At 41.3% G+C, this 7,740-nt stretch overlaps 1 pseudogene; it reads right to left on the bottom strand.

The window, feature by feature from the left end:
• Nucleotides 1–2,024: 2,024 nt before the first annotated feature.
• LOC116593465 lies at nt 2,025–3,458 on the bottom strand (annotated as a pseudogene).
• Between the last annotated feature and the right edge of the window lie 4,282 nt (nt 3,459–7,740).

The raw sequence follows: 7,740 nt of genomic DNA, 5'->3' as shown, positions 1-7,740 counted from the left end.
CTGCCCTTGCTGGGGGGGGGGGGGGGGGCATCGTAAATGGAAAACTCTCCTTACTCACAGGGAATGACGATGATAACAACAATGACAACAGGTGACAATAGCGATCATAGCAACTAATGAACACTGACTTTGTACCAACAATTCGCGAAGTCGCTTTTGTCAAACACCTCTGCAAGTCAGCTATTATAATGTCTATTTTACATGTGAGGTCATTTCAATTAAACACCATAGCCACTTATTTATTTAATCCTAAATCCCCTGGACTCCATAATCTGTGCCATATATTTTATCAGTCAGTCTAAGCCTGAGGGGGCAGTGAGAATGTGCTCTAATTTATACTTTTCCTCGGAAAAAAGATTAGTGCTGATCTAATATCCCAGACCACTCTGCTTAATGGCCTGGTCTCCCAAAAGTTCATGTGAAGTACTATGAGAATACCACTTAACCATACCATAATTATCTAGGGTATCATTCGAAGCATGTTTCTTTTACCTGGGACAAATGTTAAAGCAACCGGGTCACCAGGTAAACAAGCATTAACTGGGATGGCCCCGAGAAAACTAAGATCTACTTACATATTGGGTTTTGATAGCAACGTGGCAAATTAAGCGGCCAACTATTTGAAATATTAAAATATTTTTACAGTGAGGGGCGCCTGGGGAGCTCAGTGGGTTAAAGCTTCTGCCTTCAGCTCAGGTCATGATCCCAGGGTCCCGGGATGGAGCCCCGCATTGGGCTCTCTGCTCAATGGGAAGCCTGCTTCCTCCTCTCTCTCTGCCTGCCTCTCTGCCTAACTGTGATCTCTGTCTGTCAAATAAGTAAATAAAATCTTTAAAAAATATATCTTTACAGTGAGGTTAACTGAACTATAATTTACATACAGTAAAAATTGACTTTATTTAGGTATCCAGTTCTATGAATTTGGACAGTCATGACAAGCTGTCCAAGCTCTTTCAACTGCCATCATAGTCAAGACATGGAAGATTTCACTACAGAATTTCTAGTTAATCCTCTCCTGGACCCTATTATGTCCCTGTAGCATTGCTTTCTCCATGTGTTATATTAAAGGAATTACATAATGTTGTTTTCGAACTTGGCTTCTGTCAGTTAGTGTAAGACATTTGGGATGCATCCATGCTTTTTTGTGGATCAGGAGCCCATTCTCTTTTCTTGAGTGGTTTCCATAGGATAAATATGCTTCAATTTGTTCACTATTCATCCATGGATAGACATTCGGTTGTTTCCAGTTTGGAGCACTTACGAATAAATCTGCCTTGTAAACATTCACGTGCAGGTTTTTGCGTGGACATATGTCAACACTTGTGTAAATACCTAAGAGTAAAAATGCTGGATTATATTGTAAATATGAGTTTAATTTACAAGAAACTGCCAATAAGTTTTCCAAAGTGGTTGTCATTTTTTGCATTCCTGCCAGCAATGGATGATGTTCTATTAACCCCACAATATTTTAAAGATTTTATTTATTTATTTGAGAGAGAAAGCACACACAGGGAGAGAAGCAGAGGGAGAAGCAGAGACTCCCCATTGAGCAGGGAGCCCGATGTGGGGCTCGATCCCAGGGCCCTGGGATCATGACCTGAAGCTGAAGGCAGACGCTTAAGCCACCCAGGTGCCCCTACTTCAACATTCTTGACAGCATTTGGTATCTTCAACTTTGGTATCTTGGCGAGGTTTTAATTTTCATTTCCCTGATTATTCATGACATTGAATATCTTTTCATGTGCTTATCTGTCATATGTATATTTTCATTGATGAAAGGTCAGTTTAAGTCTTGAGCCCATTTTTTTATTGAACGACCTTATTTTTTTTTCTTTTATTGTTAAGTAGTAACAGTTTGTCACCTATTTTGGTTATCTGATGTGTTTTTAGAGGCTAAAAAAAATGTATGGGTGTGATCTACTTCACAACAGTGAATATACTTAAGAGTACAAAAGTGTACACTTATAAAAATGGCTAAGGTGGTAAATTTTATGTCATGTGTTTTTTATTTGAGAAGGAGCACTCTTTATTGGGGAGGGAGCATTGCACATGACCGACAAATGAAGGCAGCCTGGGGGGCTGCTCAAAAAGGTACGCAGGAGGGTTTGCTAAGAAAGATCAATGGGAACATGGGTTCCTCTGGGCAACTTCCCCAACCTCATCCCTTCACAGGGTTGGGACACCCCTGACTATTTCCTTGAAGGCAGCTGTGGTCCACTAGAGATACAGTCCTCAGGAGTATCTTCTTGGTTTTTATACAGAATATTTTCTTTAGATTTCTTGAAGTCTTTATTTGTTACTTTCATTCTGCATTTTCTCAAAGCCATCAGACGAGCTTCTGGACAGATTGCCTCAACATCGGCACACAGAGGTCATCTTTAGCCATGATCAAGTCGTCCGGGGTCACACCATCATCCAGATCATCCTGCTTGCATGGATCTGAAAGATGCACTTCTTAGTCTTGTCATTAGGCAGGGGGAGCTCAATCTTCCTGTCAATATGGCCTGGTCTGATAAGTGCTGGATCCAAAGTTCCTATTCAGTTTGAGGCCATGATAATTTTCATGTCATCCCTTGAATCAAATCCAACCAACAGGTTCAATAGTTCCAACATTGGTCATTGAATTTCTCTCTCACCACCGGAATCTGAGTCATAACTTTTTGTTCCATTGGCATCAATTTCATCAATAAACACAATGAATGGTGCGTATTCTTCCATAACTTGAAAAAATTCCCAAACAAGTTTGGGCCCATCACCTCGGTAATTCTTAATAAGTTCAGTGCCAGTCACTCTCAAGAAAGTGGCTAAGGTTTGGTTTGTTACTGTTTTGGCTAATAAGGTTTTACCTGTGCCAGATGGACCACAGAGAATGACCTCCTTTGGGGTTTTATACACATCTCTTTATAATATTCAGGGTGAATGAGAGAAAGCTCCACAGATTACTTAATTTCCTGGATTTGGTTGTCTAACCGCCTGATATCAGCATAGGTTTCCTGGGTCATCTTTTCTACCTTCATCACTGTGACCAAGGGATCTGCTGTCACCCATGAGCACCCCATGACAGCATGCTCCTTGTGGCTGAGCAAGACAGACTAATCTGTTTCAAACAGATACTTGTCTACAAAGGAAAGAATGCTGACGTAGTGTTCTGAGCCTATAGATGTAAACACAATGGCATGATTGTCATCAATGATCTTTTCCAAAGTTCCTCCTGATATTGGGGTCCCCCTCAGATCGTACACCTTAGATCTTTCCTCCTCTTGCTTTTCTTCTAAAGTCTTCATTTGTTCTTGATTTCTAATGAATTCTTCCTCAATGAGAAGAGAGTCTTTAATTCTCTCTAACTTCAATAATTATAACCGGCACTGAATGTGAGGTGTCACCAGAGGCACCTTGCTGGCAGCGTCTGGTCCCTCTCTTTTTTTCTTTTTTTCCCCACTCTGGTTGATACAGGGAGTTCACAGTTCTTCCAGCAGCAGTGGTTCAAGCAGCAGAAGCAAGATAAGTCAGAGAGTGGTGGTCATGGCCCTGGAGGTGGCAAGAGGATGACAAGGACAAAAAAAGGAAATACAAGCCTCCTGCTATGTGTATTAACAACAATTTTTAAAAGTATAATTGCTGAATGGCAGTCTAGAAGTCAGATTGCAATGTGTGCTTCTCTGGGAAACCATCCAAGAAGCCAACTGCTAATACTCCTTCCCGCACTAGAAACAATGTCTCTAATTCTAGTAAGGCCAGAGATCCTGTTCCAAGCCCAAGCAACATGAACCTGGGAGCCCTAGAAATCTGAGGATGATGAGGTACTTGGAAAATTCCTGATAAAAGACATCCTGAGATAGCCAAGATTATTGGTGCAAGCAGTGTGTGGTATCCAAGATTCTTGGTTTGAGGCACCGTGAGTTATCCAAATCTTCTGCTTTCAAGAAGTTCATTTCTAGCTGGAATGATAAGCTAAATGGCTGTCTATTGAGGGGTGCTGGGCTTTTTAAAATTGTAGATACTTGGGCCACACAAGAGACAGTGGTGGAACCAGAATCTCTGAGTCATTACATTTTAAGCATGCTCTCCAGTTCATTCTTATATGCATTAAATGATTTAAATAATTATAAATATAAAAACAGAAGATCAGCTAAATCAAGGATCAGCAGACTTTTCTGTAAAAGGCTAGACAATGAATATTTTAGGCTTTTTAGGCCATACAGTCTCCGTCATCTACACCAGCTACCTACTTTGTGAGACCCAGTAAAAAACTGCTCAAAAATTGTTCAAAAATTATTGACTTCAAGAGGGCCACAGCAGAGTATTAAATCAGCACACGACCCTGCTGAGCCCGGGACTCCTTGCCACCACACAAGTCATGCCCCACGAAGCAGCCCCATCTGTAGCAATTCCAACTCGACAACTATGTGTCCGCACCATCGGTAAGCAGAAGCAGCTGCAGACAAGTACACAAATGGGCAGGTGGTGGCAGGAGCTGCTCAAGGGCTCTAGTCTGCCCACCCCTGAGCTAGATCATCTTTTAGCAGGAAGGCCTGCTCCCTGATGTTCAGAAAGCTAGTGAGAGCTAATAAAAATAGATAGATAGATAGATAGATAGATAGTCAAATGAAATTGCATATTTGCTGAATAAGTATCATTTCATTCACGGGTTAATTTAGCTAGGTAACTCTTCAAAGGAATTTATATTGATAGTCTTATTTAATAGGAGAGAAAGAACAGGTTGCACTGCATGGGGAAAGAAATAAGGGAGTTTAGACACCAAAAGGACATCCTGCGGTTCAGAATTTCTCTGATGCAAACCTTGTTCCTGGCTTATCTGTCATCTGCACACCATAATTCAGTTAAAGTCTCTTTCAAAGGAATCTGTAGTCTGTTAAATTGTACAAGATTATCCAAAAAAGTAAAGACGGGTTTTGTGTTTGAGTCAGAAACCGGATTATAGCAGCACAGGCTTTTCTATCAAAGTAACCTAATGATTTGGAGTTCAGTTCAAACTGGAAAAAGAAATAGCAACTTCCAACTGGAAATACCTAATCAGCTTTTTCATGATGCAACCGTCCAACTAGAGCATTACAGGCATCTTACTGTGTCTAACTTCATATCTTGGCTCATACCATGTAGTATTTCCCTCAGCTCTCTCTCCACTAACTAAGTTAGAAACCATTTTTTTAAAACCAAGATGGTATATTTCAAAGTGATCACATTTATTAAAAAGCCTATAGCTCAGACACATGGGAGGTGCTCACAACATGTTTGCCATAGTCTAGGGATAAAATTACACAAAACTAATCATTAGAAGAAACATTATTAATTCATCACAGGAAGGGGGGAAGAAGCCTCTGGCATTTTTTCCAGTCTTAATTGTCCTGGAGCCCATGGCCATGACTGTTTGAGGAAAACATATGCTGCACAGCTGCAAATGTAAACCTGATTACCTCTAAATTAATAACATGGAAGAGGCAGCACTTGCAGCTGTGAGAGAGAGGGAACCAAAAGGAACCCCAGTGCAATAGAATCTTCCTAACATTCATAATGTTTGTTTTATCATAACCAGCTTTAAAGAATTATAATAAAAATCCCTGAAGGGGTGGGGGCACAACAAAGCCAGAAAGTTTGCCACTGCCATTTCCTTGCTCTTGACCTGGCCCTTGGGGTCATTACCATCTGAGGTTCCATTGGTTTTCTTTCCTCAGCTGCTGGCTCTGAGGACTTTCCGGCACCCAAAGGGATCACAAAGGGAAGACTGCAAGTACCTTTCAGTGGCCAGGCAGCTAGCGTTTCCAGTCTTTACACCGCATGTCAAACACGGGAAGTTGGAAACAAAAAATCACAGCTGTGAATTTCTGCTTAAGGTTCATTTTTCAAGAGCAAAACGAATGTACCATGTAATAGGGGGCGGGGAACAGGGGTGGAAAACTTGGGGCAAAGTGCACGTATACTTCCTCAGGAGACAGCATTTCTTTCAACATGCACTAAGAGGAAGAAAAAGAAAAACATTTGTAGGTAACTTCGAGTCCGAACGGTCTTGGGCTTGGTCTGAAATGAAGTCTAATGCCTAAGTTATGAAGATCCATTAGTAAATTCATCAGTGAGACTTTCCTTACGTTCAGGTTCAAGTAATCCTGGCATTCACCATCCTGTGTATGAATCTTCCAGGGATCTGAAAAACATATAGAGTCCCCATGCTTGACCTAGAAGCTTTAACTCCATTTTTATTGGGGAAGCAAGAGGGGTTCTAATAAACTCAGGGGAGACTGAATACTAACGGATTTGGTAGAGACTCTAAATGCTACTGGAAGAAAGAGAAGGGTAGTGGGCGAATTGACTGTAAGCAAATGATTTCCCCTCTCTGAGTTCAGACTGCTCATCTCTAACATGGATATACTAATGCTCCCCTCACAGGATTGTTGTAAATGTGATTGTAAACGTGTCTGGCATCTAATAGGCCCACCAGTGTTAGCTGAATCTGAATCTGGAGCAAACATGTGGAGAGTCTGGTGGGGAGGAACATGGATCCCTTGGTGACTTCGGGAAGCAGACCCCTGCCTCCCATCTTGATGCATCCTGGACCATTCCAGAAAAAAAATCATTGTGCTGACACTTTTAGGTTTTTTTTGTTACCACAGTTTAAAATAATAATCCTAGGTAATCTAGTTAGAAAGCTGTGGGATAAAAGCAGGGCTCTAACAAAATGACATGCTGGGGATTAAAGAAAAAAATAATAAAATAAGAACTTCCACTTATGGAGGACCATCAGATGCTTTCTGATGTGGTGATGATGGTCACCATCATCGTCATAATGTTGATCATGTGCCAATCAGTGACTGCTCTGAGCACTTCATGTATATTGTGTATATTAACTAATTTTAATTCTCTGATCTCTGTTAGGTGAATTAGCTACATTATCCACATTTCACAGGTGGATAAACTGAGGCATAAAAGCATTTAAATAACTTGCCCAAGATTACATAACTGTAGGTAAGATCTCATTTGGCTCTTTCAACAGCTGAATCTAGGAGATGGGTCTTATCCTCATTTTGCAGATGAGAAACCAAGACTAAGAAGACCAAAGTATGTCTGAGGACACACTGCCAGGAAGAGGGGCTGCTGTGCTTGGCACCCAAGACCTTCCAGAGCCTGTCCGTTCTCCCACTCCCCCGGAGGGTCCAGAAGTCAGCTGGGAGTCTTCGTGAGAACCCAAGAGTCTGGAGGGAAGACTTTATTTGCATCTTACTGTCAGAGCTAATTATTCAGTGGGTTAATCTATCTCTTCATCTTCCACTAAACTTAGTACTACTTTTCTATAAAATAAATAACAAGCTTGAATTTCACCAACCTGGGCAAATCCCACACATGTTACACCATCTGAGAGGTTCCAAGGCTTCTTATTTCCTTTCTCCTAGGGGAATGGCTATAATGAGACAGGAGCACTCCTCAGGCAACAGATTAATACAGTGATCTGTTGATTAAAAAATCCTTAGAAACTACTTTATAGCAAATTATGTGTTTTTTTTATTTGAAGGAAATTGGTGCCAACACCACAAAAGGATATTATATAGAGTCCGGCAGGAGGGAAGTGTTCCCTGGGAGCTACCCTCCCAAGGGAGAACTGATGCCATACAAGGCCAAGTGGGAGGTCTGTCTTCCACTCTAGCCTCTTCCACTGCTCACTGTCCACCCATATTCACCCCCACTGTCCTGTATTTAAATCAGATGGATTCAAGTCAGTCATTTTTCAGG

This window comes from Mustela erminea, chromosome 6 (assembly GCF_009829155.1).
Source record: "Mustela erminea isolate mMusErm1 chromosome 6, mMusErm1.Pri, whole genome shotgun sequence".
NCBI classification, from domain to species: Eukaryota; Metazoa; Chordata; class Mammalia; order Carnivora; family Mustelidae; genus Mustela; species Mustela erminea.
Note: the sequence above shows the minus strand (reverse complement) of the source record. Positions and strands in the feature narration are given on the sequence as shown.